Here is a 12,889-nt window from a genome sequence, read left to right as displayed (position 1 = left end):
TAACGCTAGATTCCAATAAACAGAATCCTAAAAAAACTCTTAAAGAGGTTAAAAAAGGGGAAAATGTGCAAATCGTAGTTTTAATACTCAAAAGTATTTTTCGCATTTTAGTACAAGCTATGTAATTTTTGCAAAGAGATAGTAAAATAGCAATTGTATTTGATATTGGTATTAAACATATCAAGAAAGTGTATATTTGCGATATTAATGACCGAGAAAAAAGGCTTGAAAATCGTTTAGAAGTGAGACTGGGTGGTATTTTCTTGTTCTATAGTATTAATTTTCATGTGTTGATGAATAATACAAATAGATCTACAAAACGAGGAGCTTATTTTGTAGAACTCGTAATTTTTCCTTGTTTTTAATAGAGATATTTAGTCACACCAGGGCAGCATATAGAAGTATTGGCCTGATCATGTGGACATAAGTATAACATACATTTCAATAATGAGAAGCGTCTTCCTTTTTAGGATGAGATGCAGTGCTATAAAAGCCTTCTGAGCTTTAAGTAAAATGTAATTTATGTGCTAACTGAATTCGACTCTTTTTCGGACTGTTTTCGAGATGGTTCACAGGACATTTTACAGCACTGCGAAACGAAGTTTCGTATTTTTCAGGTAAATGATACTGGCTCCTTGTTGTATGAAATCTAAACAAGATTACAGCAGATATGGAGGTTTTAATCCTTATAAACCAAAAATCACACAAGTGTGATATTTCCTTTAAAGTGTACGCTGTCTTTTCTACTCTAAAATTCGTTGCACTTTATGCACAGCATTTTCAGTCATTCAAACTGCTGTTATGCATAAAAGGTTTCAACACAGGCAAGGGATTACTAATCGGTATCTAATTATTGTACAATTACTAAACATTTCAGATTTCTTTTTTTATTATTATATTCTTATTATTATATTTTTATTTAGTATTTATATTTATTTTTGAATTTGTTGGCGCTCAAAAAGTCAAGTGGAACGAAACGCGTTGTTAGAAGAACACATTTGTACGAATTTTAATGTTTTAAATTATTACTCCTTGATGAGTCAGTTTGAAATAATATAAGAATTTATTAGCATTAAAATATAAATAATTATTTTTAATTCTATTTTAAAATATCTATAAAAAATTTCAATGTAATCTAACGTTTCAATAACATTTTACGTCGCTTTAAAATTTGACAGTTTATTATGTTTTATTTTTAAAATCCATTAAAAATTTTTCTTAGGATACTATATTTTTTCTTCTTTTCCTCTAATTTTAAATTATATATATATATATACATAAATTGCAGTATATGGACTTTAATCACTAATATTGAACGAAACAGAAGTAAGCAAACGCGGTTTCGTGAATGCAAAACTGGGCAGATTTATTCTTTGATCGTTAAGCCAAGATATGCGTTTCACATTGAACGAAAATTCTAAAATATAATTTTTCGATACAAGCTTTGATTTACGAAGAAAAAATGGATATTAAAATGTAACATAATCCAGTTTAGTAAATAATATAAAGCGTTTCCAAATTGCTGGCCACCAATTTCTTCGTCTATTTTTGTGATATAATTATTTGAAAACAATTCTGGATAATAACCCATCCTGAATAACGCTGTATATATATTTTTAATTAAACTGCGTTGCTACTTTGAGGCAAAGCGGTGGTTAAGAAAAAAATCTGGTCATTGTTTGTTGTGTGGCTAGTTTTTTCACATTGATAATTTAACAATTTTGCAGGATGAATTGAAAATAAACAATAACTTAAAAAATACAGTGCCAATGGGAAGAAAGCTTCTATATTTTCCGGATCGCAATGTTAATAAATTAACGTCCAGAGAAACACAAATTTACCACTTGTAAGTGCTAATTTTGATCTGTAATGTTATACGAGCTATCAATTTCTGCAGTTTTTAAACAGTTAATTATTTTTTACCTGCAATATATTACGAAGAGCAGTACATTATAAATTTGCTTTGAGTATTTAAGTAAGTAATTACGAATTAAAATCTGAGTTTAGGTCATAATATGTGTTTTTTAAAGCATCATGATATGTGCACGTGCATAATTAATATAGGTCTTTCATTTGGAGCACACAAAACGGTTCAGTATTTGAAATAGAAGGTTTAGCTCTTGTTCATTAAAAATTACGGAGTGCCTATGGTTCAAAACCATGTACCTCCTCATCAGATTTACATATAAGCGAGCTGAAATAGGAAAATTGCATAAGTATTAAACTTGAAGCTCACTAGAGGGAGCCACATGGCTCGAGAAAGGTTAGAGATAGCTAGAATTTATAAAATTAAGAATACATATTTTTTATAAGTTTTTAGATTTATAATGTTTTTTTTATTTTTAATTTTTTATAATTTTTTTTTTTTTTGTATTTTATATTTTTTATGAACACGATACAACACTAAAGTATATAGCGGAGAGGAATGATTTTACGGTGATAGGCTCATTGGCATGAGCCATAAAATGGGAGTGAAAATAAAAAAGTTATCGCGAGAAAAAATTCAAAGCAGAAATAAATTCTGCGGGAGATGTGATTCTACAGTGAACAAAATGATAACTTTTCAAAATGACCACTTCTCAGATTGCAGGAAAGAATGATGGCATATCTTTAGTAAAAATAAGAAATTCTATGGCAGCTCGTTGGGTAGGCATTCTTCCTTCAGGGCGTGGCGTTTGGAACTGGTGTTTGATACTTTGATACTTAGATACGAACGTGATTATGCAGGGTTTCTACTGCGGCAGCAGTACTTCCCTGCAACCTGAGATGTTTCCACGATCGGCATGGTGATGAGGTTTACATGAGTAGATCCCAAGATAGAATATCAGCATTCAAATAAAGAAATTGGCTCAAAAACATGGCTTGGGAAAGTGAAGAATCTGCTGGAGATCTTGGAGGGAATTTCAGAGTTACATATTAGTGGCTAGGATGAATTTAGCTAAGTTCTAATAGGCGGTGCCATAGATGAAAGAGCGATGCTGAATAGTCTAATTTAAATTTAATAACAATATTCCAAGAGCAGGAAAAATGCAGATTTAGTTTCAAAACGTCGTCGTAATAATATAGTTAGTTCGAGAAAACGGTAGAAGTTGAAAAGACCAGTACTTCCAAAAGTCATTACCAGCTGAATATCGAACTGACGATCTGCGGATCTCTAGGTCTATGCTCTATCCGTTCGGTACTCTGTTGATGCTCGATGCTTGTGAAAATATGAAGTGATTAAGAAGCAGATCAGGAACTTGTGTGGAAAAAATGTCCAAAGTCCGACATGGGATGAGATAGTTTAAGCTGTTTTGTCTTAACATATTAAAGACATGAGCTGTGAAGGGGCCGAGCAAAGTAGTCTTCATAGTGTTAGAGCGGCGTGTCTACGCCTTTTGGTGGTGGGTAGATGCCGTAGTCCCGACCAATGACCTCACGAAAGAGACCTCTTGGCATGGACCTTATAAGAGATAGACTAACCCAGTGGGCGGGACGCGCGTCACCGACATGTCGGCAAGAAAGAATAGGGACGATCTTGTTTACTTTAACACTGAAACCTATGGCGTTTGTATCACATAACTCTTTTTAATTATTAAATGTGTTACGTTGTATAGTGATGTAATTATGAAAGTGACAGTTTTTTCCAAGTAGGATTTAATATACACTCATGTTCATAAATTAAGGATAATGCAAAATCAGGCTGTAGAAACTGTATTGCACCAGATGGCGCTGTGTGCGCTTGAATTCTTCGGTCTAGTGCAGAAGCTTGATGATTGCGAAAGATGTAACACCAACGCGAAACATTAATCAAAGTTTATATGTGCTTCTGTTTGTTGTAAATGTATTTAATTGTGTCGTCAATAAAATATAGAGAAAATGATAAAAGGTGAATGCGTCTGACAGGTAAGTGAGATTTCTTTATATATTGAATTGAATTGAGTTTTAGCGACAAAGAATGTATATGCGTATTTACAAATCTTTTTGGTGCCGAAACCCGGGATTTAAGCATTCATTAAGAGATTTGCACCCATTACCTTTTGACAATGCATCGAAAACCAATCTGACTTTCGTAGTGTCCCTATCCGATCTTATTACAGCTGAATGAGGCATATAATTAGAATTCTCTTCTAAGCCGAAAGGACATTCTTCAACGATATTCAGTTTTAATTGCTCCTTAACTATATTCTTATATTCATTATAAACCCAATCATTTTCTTTCATTTTTACACTTAAGTTACGAAATCTTCGTTTTGCTACCGCGAAATTGTTAGACAAGTTTTCTGGTTTACCGTCCCAGAATAATTTAATTGTATACATTCCATTTTCATATTTTAAATTACTTTCAAATTGAGAAATAAATTCCTCTTTAAATTTAAAATCTCCACTGTGAGTATCATTTATCCCCATTGGATCTAACTGCCAAAACTGCGTTAGTTTCTCATTTAATGCGGTGCAACATTCAATTTTCATAATAGAAATATCCCGATTCGCATTTAAATCTGATGGAGGGATTCGACCTTGAACAACCCTTCCAAACAGAGTATCAATCAAATACAAAGATTTATTTAATCGCTGTTTTTCTCTCGTATGAATATCCCAAAAATACCGTGCTCCAATAAGGAGAGGCAATTCATTTCCTGACGATTTACTTAAGTTTGACAACTGAATGTTCTTCCTCGAAAGTATTTGAATTAATTTGTTATGTGATACTTTAAACTGGGATCCAGAAATACAGTAAGTCAATCGAATCACATAAATTACAAAGTGAAAACCGAACTACGTCATACGTTTTTTGTATTGGCACTCTAGAACCGAAAGTGTAAACAGCTAGACTTTCTTGTCTAATTATGGGTAGTTTTATTTCTACGGCTACTTCTTTTCTCAAAAAACATCTCTGTGACGCATTATCTAACATAATATTAATCTCTTTGCTTTTATTGCTGCCTATTAATACTGCCGAGCAAGTTTCAAGTAGTATGTCGCAATCATCGGATTCATTCACACATGCTACAGAGGACACAACATTTAATTTATTCGCGTCGACGGTCTGACGCGACTCCAGAGAGGGGGTAGAAGAATAAACATTGGGTTGATCGCAAATCAATTCGTGATGCATAAAACGTTTACAAATTCCACAAATAGATTTCTTTTGACACTGCTTATATACGTTGCCCCTTCGAAAAGCAAGCATAACATATACCATATTTTCTAAGAATTAATTTTCTCTGTTCTACCGATAAGGGACAAGAAGTAGAATCGTGCTCTATTTTCGGTTTTGTACAAAATATACATTTTTTCACATCAACAATAAATCCTGAAGTAGTAGGAATGCTCGAATTTAATTTTTTTTCCCGCTATAATCAACCTTGGTTTTATTAAATCTCCCATACTTTTGATTAGGTTTTTGTAAAGGATTAAATTTAGTTTCCAATCGCGAATCTGAAGTGTTCAAATTAAAGTCTCTACTTAAGCACTCGTTACGTTCACGACACTGAATTTCAATCTTTAAAAATTCCAATAAATCAGATATTTTGTTTTCATCTTCCGAATGTGTTTTACGAGAAAATTCTAAGGACAAATCTTTGGGTATCGATTTTAACAACACTGGATACAATAGACAACTGTAACTATTAGGATTAATTCCGTTATTTTCTAATCCTCGAATATGTGTTTCGCATTCTGAGTAAAGTCTACGCAACGCTACAATGTCATATGATTTTCGTACTGGACTTAAGTTTAAAAGTCTTGCCATATGCGCATCGATAATATCTTTTCGACCAAAGCGTTCTTTTAATATGTTCAGGGCAATTTCACAGTTTTCAGAACTTAATGCTAAACCTCGTAGAGCTACCTCAGCTTCGTCTGTTAAGTACGGTTTTAAATAACTAAACTTCTCTACATTACTAAGATTCACATTTTTATGGATAGCTACTTCAAACTGAGAATTAAATTCGTTAAACTTTAATATATTGCCATCGTATTGAGGTATCTGCAAGCGAGGAAGTTTTACCGTATTCTGCTGCTCACTTCTGGTTTCTACAACATTCGTTCTTTCAGTTTCGCGAACAACTTCGCTTTCTTTCATTTTCAGGAATTTATTCTCGCGAATTTTCCAAGTAATGTACCACATATATTTTTGTTTTGATGCACTGTATTCATACGATAAATCTGTATTTATTTTGAAAATTTTAGAGTGAGAATTAAAGGGGTACAAGTTGGTGGCATTTAAATTTCAAGTAACTTTGTGGCATTTGTGTATATAGCAGAGCTTAAATTGCATCGGTACTTCTCAGTTTTCGAGATAAATTATAATTTCAGCCAGAGCCCTAAATAAAAGGGCTCAGGCACTTTTTTTATGCAAGTGAACTATAATTTTAACACAGAAATTTTGTTTTAATAGTAAACATGTCTTAAAAATCATTCTAACTTCTGAATGCAAGCCTGTCTTTCCATCGCACTCAAGCCTTGCACAGAGATTGAGACTTTTGAGGAAAGAAAAGCCTTCAATTATATGTCAAATGCTTATTCTCCAGGATATGCAATGAATTTATGAGAGCGGGTAAATTTTGTATTCCCTTAAAGAACTAAAAGTGACACTCTGGTCGTGGACGTTCCATGCTAGTGACTTCCTTCTGCAGAGCTGTAGACTTTCTGAATGATGTAACCAAACGGGGGCCTGCCACTTGTACCGAGATATTTATTCTAACGTTGTATTCAGGAAAAGTTATCAAGGAACATTTCTGCTTGACGGCTAGAATTATATCGACAGGGCATCGCGATCAGGTAGTCTTGAACTCTTCCCTCTTTATCTTCAAAGCTACACTTTTCAGTTAAATTGCTTTCCATACCCTCATGATCTTTCTAGAATTCTCACTTTTCTCCTTAGTGGAGCTTTAATCGTTTTATCTTTTTTCCTTGGGGTGCTGCAAAAAAAAAAAAAAAAGTGATACTTGTTATCCCTTGGAATAGTACATTTTAATGTATAATCAGGGTTAACTCAGACGGAGATTAGCTGAGCTGCTTCTTAGCATCTACGTGGAATTGTCATTCCGGACAATGCCTCACATAAGACGAGGTCCGATACTTTTTTCCTATTTAACTATTCAAAATTAATTTAATAATTTATTAAATTGCTCTTTATCTTTAAATTTTTCTTAATTTAATTAATTAAATTAGTTAATTTAATGAAATTAATTAATTAAAAGTTATTGTTTAATTATTAGTTATTTGAATTTTTTTTTCTTCTTTCCTTCGTCACAGTCTTCCATAGGGCTCCATCACTTCTAATTTTATAAATTAAGCCCTGGTATATAGCATGGAAAAATAAGTCCTCAAGAGTTAATGGGAACGGAATAGAAATTATAAATTTATTCATTATTCCATTATGTAATGGATTTGATCTTTGGATCTATCTCCTGGTCATTGTTTCAAAATGAGATAGAGCTGGGCAAATTCATATCGTTACCTATAATGTCTCCAAGGTTTAAACTAATGACAGACATAATCAAGTGCACTCTTGGCCAATGATTTCGTAGACGTTTTTGATGTTACTATCAGAGGAGTCTGTGATTATATTTAGAATTTAACTAAATCAAAAGTTACTATGTGTTATTAATTGCTTCAACATTCAGTTAATTTATTATTAAATAATCAATTAGTTAAGTGATTTCTCCTTCTATCGTGTCTGAATAATTTTATATTCTGAAGCTGTCATTTCAATATACATATAGAAATTATAAATTTATTCATTATTCCATAATGTAATGGATAATTCTAAGCAATTGCAATCTAATGTGCTTTCAGCTGTTGCAAAAAATGCCTTCAAAGCTCCTTAACTAGGGCAATTAAAATAATGCCGATATCTTAAGTAAAATTCATTGTACGAAATATGAGATACTGAATATCACGAAAAGTAATAAACATATTGCTCATTAGGTAGACCAATTCTATGTTCAGATACAGGTTTATGAGACTGCCTTTATCGTCACCATTTTGACGGTATTTACTCACAGTGAATTCTGTGGATATATAGCAGAATAAAAATATTATATTATTAATTGTTATTTTACCGGCACGAAAGTAGTTGATGAACACTTCTTTCACCGAATCAATTGGGCGCAAGCAATTCCACGCTTCAGTAACATCACATCGATGTGTATGCCGAAATGAAATTTTAATCGAGGTGCACAGATTCTTTTTTACATACTCATCACGGCATCTTGTATACTTATTATTTTTTAAAATTCTGACATGCAAAGCAGCTAAACATTCTTTATTTCTGAAACTAGCCTATTTCTTATTTAGTCTTGCATGTTGACACACATGTAAGACACAACTTCGTAAGAATATCCATCAAATAAAATTTTATACAGTTCATTTTACACTTCCTTTGAGATAGTCGCGGCCATCACAAATTTGAAACATAAACCGGCAGCGTTTTTTCCATCTGCGCATGCGCTTGGTGTCACAATTTCGCCAAGACCCGATAAATTGCCAAATTTAGTCGCGGGTTGCATTTCCTATGGAGGAAGTAAAAATACGCGGAGGTTATTGAAAACGAAAAAATTTCGATTGACAAATTAGTCGGTATTCTCGACACAGCAATTATAGGACTTGAACAGCGGAACCTTATAACAACAAGAAATTATGTCTGTTTATAGAATTAAAGAGAAAGTATTATCACATAAAACGAAGCAACTTAAAGAACTTACATGAAAGAAATGTTTAATAAAGTAAACAAATAAATATTAAGCTTTTTTTTTTCCTTGTAAATTTTGATACCCTTTAGATCATAAATGTTCTTTATTTCATAAATTACGGTTTCATATTTTTAATTTTATAATTTCTGCGTGCCATCTTACTAGATTTAAACTGATGATCTATAATCCGGAAAAATCGATAATCCGGAATAGCTGAAGCAAGGCCAACTAGATATCAACAGGCCTGCTCTAATCCGATGATCATATGATCTGATGTCATAATCTTAGTCCTTCAATTTTGTAGCTTGAGCTTGCTTCGCCGTAGGACTAGTGCTAGTGAGATATTTGTTTACATGTGTTTTTTCTTCTGAAAAATTTTGTATTTTACCGGAAAGTAAAATATTATATTGTGAATTCGAATTTATAAGAAAAAGTGTGTTTTAGAATGCCAAGAAAGTGTAGTGTACCTAAATGCCGATCAAAGAACGATAGCACAATGAACATGTGTCCACTTTCAAATTTCCTTCGGATCTTGTACTCGCTCAGAAATGGATTAAAAAAAATTAATCGCAAATATTTTGTAGCTGGTAAACACAGTAGTGTATGCATTAAGCATTTCGAAGAAGAATTTATCGTTCGAGAAGATAAAGCTGTTCGTGATGATGGAACGGTATTAGTTGTTCCTAGAACTATTCCAGTTTTAAAAAAAGATGCTTATCCAACGATTTTTCAAAACCAGCCATCTTATTTATCGAAGAAACTTCCCACAAAAAGAAAAACACCGGAAGAAAGAGAAGCAGAAATTGATATTCGTTGTGATAAACAATTTGAACAGTGGAAAAAGAATGATATTATTAGCGATTTTGAAAACCTAATAAATGGTTTTGCAAGAAAAATAGATCTTCCCTCTTCATGGATATTCATAACCAAAGGTAAGATCTTTCGGCTATCGAAATTAGAATTTTTAAACTGTCCAGAAGTGTTTGTATCTTTAAAAATATTGGAAGATTTAAATGTAAGCGTTTTTTTTTTCAATGAAAATGAAATTCCCATTGAAAAGTTCAAATGGATATTTGGAGAAGAAAACCTATGCGATAAATGGTCTAAACTTGAGACAATGATTAGCCATTTGGATGGTTTTTCTGCTTCTAATATTCATGATGACTGCAATTTAAATTTAGATAAAATATCAAAACTACTGCTGAAATGTGCAGAAACAAAAATAATCCACATTCTGAGAAATTTAAGTTTTTGTATGAACAGATTCAATTAATGCAAATGAAACAGCCTTCGTATAGTGCAGAATTCATTGCCTGGTCTTGTTACATATTTTATTGTAATCCAAACAGCTACAATATTATACGTAACAGTAAGTATTTTATATTGCCTAATCCGTCATACTTAATGAAGTTATCTCTGAAAATTGGCCGAGCAGATTCTGGATTACAAACAAGTCACTGGATGTATTTGAAAAAAAAATGTGAAATTTTAAATGATTATAAAAAAATTGTCAATTATTATTAGATGAGATATATATAAAACAACAAGTTTCGTATAAAAGTGGTCATGTTTTAGGTTTTTCGGATAATTCGCAGATGGAGGCCACAACTCTGCAAACATTTATGATAAGCTCTATATTATCAAAAAACAGAGATATTGTAGCAATGTTTCCCGTAAAAAACTTATCATCACATCAGTTATTAATATTTACAAAACAAGTAATTGAGCATGTACAGTCTTGTGGCTATCGAATTATAACTCTAATATCAGACAATAATAGAATTAACAGAAATATGTTCGAAATGCTTTGTCGTGGTGCATTAAAATCCTCATTTATAAACCCTACCATGCATAATCTTCCTATATTTATATTATTTGATACAGTTCATTTATTGAAATCTATACGAAACAACTGGTTCAATCAGAAAGATTCAAACCAAACATTTTTTATACCGTCATTTGAAAACTCAAATATTGTTTACAATTTCAGTGCTCTACATTTAAAAAATTGTACGAAATAGAAAAAAATGATAATATTAAAATGGCTACAACTTTATCAAGAAAAGTTTTATTTCCATCTTCTTTAGAAAAGCAGAATGTAAGTACTACTATTAAACTTTTTGATGAAAGACTGTAGCTGCTCTGCAAATTGAATCGCAAAATAATAGAACTGGATATGGAAAAGATGTCATAGAAACTAAACATTTTATTGATATAATTTTAAAGTGGTGGAAAATTGTGAATGTTAAACACTCTAAAACGGCCTTACAGTTTCGAGGTGTATTTATGCAGCCTATAAGGACACCAGAAGATAAAAGCTTAGAATATTTATCACAGTTTTGTTCGTGGCTTATATCATGGAACGATTTTTGCCCAACAACAAAAAACTGCAAGTCACAAATTAGGAAACTGTCAAAAGAAACCCAAGTTGCTCTTCTCCATACAACAGCAACATTGAATGAACTTTCAAAGTATTTGTTAAAAGAATTTAAATTACCTTTTATTTTTTTAGGAAAATTTCAGACAGATAACCTTGAGGGACGTTTCGGTCAATTTCGAAAAATGAGTGGCTGTAATTATAATGTATCCTTACAGCAGATTATAGAGTCGGAAAGAAAACTAAAATTAATTAGTTTGCTTAAAATGCATCTTCTGAGAAAGGTTCCTTTATTTTACAACATTTTTCTTGTAATGATATTGAAGATTTTAATGATGATCAACTTATTGATAAGGAATTTGATGTTTTGCATCAATCCAATGATGTTAATGTTACAGAAAAAGATACAATGTGTCTAATTTACATTTCTGGATATGTTTGTAGATCTGTATTGAAGCATATAAATTGTAATCTCTGCAGGAAAAAAAAAATAATTCTTGACAAAGAATTGATAGTTAATATTGTGAAGATTTTGCGTACTTAGCTGCTATTGATCGAGGTGGTTTATTTTGGCGAACAGAATTTGTGCTTTTCATTAATACCTCTGCATTTAAAATATTTTCAATTCTAATATCTGAAATGTATGAGAAATTATATATTTCATCAAAAAATCAACGTTCTATATTAATAAGTCTCATCACAGAGAAAGTTGGAAACAGGATTATTTGGGATGGTAGTATTTGTGAGTGTGGCAAATTATTGCATGATTTGTTGAAAAGTTGTGCCACATGCATTTCCAATATATTGCTGAATAATTACTGTAAGATTTAAAATAACAATTTAAAGGAAACCAATGACCAAAAAAGAAAAATGAGTAAATTAAATAATTCTGGAATTTAGATGAACTTTATATGTAATTGTAAAGTTAAATAATTAGTATTTGCAAACTGTGCATAACTGAGCCATAGAAACATGTTGGTGCCTACTAGTGGCTGAGTGGTAAAATAACTGAAAACTGATAGTTTGTTCTGGAGTTCCAATCTCGGCGAACGGGCTGTCTGATAATTACCTTATACGAGGAAATAGAATTGATAATTACCTTATATGCTCAAATAGAATCTAAAGTGAATTAAGTTTGAAAATATGGAGAAATGTGATAGAAGCTGATGAACCACCAAAACCAACAAAAAGGAAGATGTTAATTTTAAAAGTGAAATAAAAACTTAGGAAATATGGGATGATAATAATGCGATAACAAGAAATCTAATGAATCAAACTATGACAGCTCCATAAGCGTTAAAATATGTGAATGAACAAAATACAAAGAAATGATGGGAGAAAATAAAAAAATGAAATGGCGGCAAGAACAGAAGAGATTCATATCAAATGTAGAAAGAATTAGCTCAACTGAAAATGAGTCAAAACAAATCTGTAGATACTTAACATGAATACAGCTGTAATTCTGAAAAGTAAAAGCATTCAAGTTGGGAATGAAATAAGAGATAAAAAATTAATTTACTTCATACTAGAAGAACGTTAAAGGATTGTTGTTAAAATTATCAAAAGCAATGAAGAGAGAGATATAGTTTCAATTAGATAAGCTTTAAGATAAACAAATTTATGATTTAAAAGTAGTTTTTACCAAACCTAAAGCAGAAGAAAAGACGAGCGAGAACAATGAAAAAAGATTATGTAGTATGATGTATGAAATGATAGAAGAACTAAGTTCAATGGAGGCTCATGAAGTCTGGAAATTAGTTGAAAGATTCATCAATAAGAAAATTACGATGTTTACGAAATCTACAAAATAAGATTTTTGATGTAAAAACTA

This window comes from Stegodyphus dumicola, chromosome 11 (genome assembly GCF_044657685.1).
Source record: "Stegodyphus dumicola isolate Sdum_Otavi_A_Nest chromosome 11, ASM4465768v1".
Lineage (NCBI taxonomy): Eukaryota > Metazoa > Arthropoda > Arachnida > Araneae > Eresidae > Stegodyphus > Stegodyphus dumicola.
Note: the sequence above shows the minus strand (reverse complement) of the source record.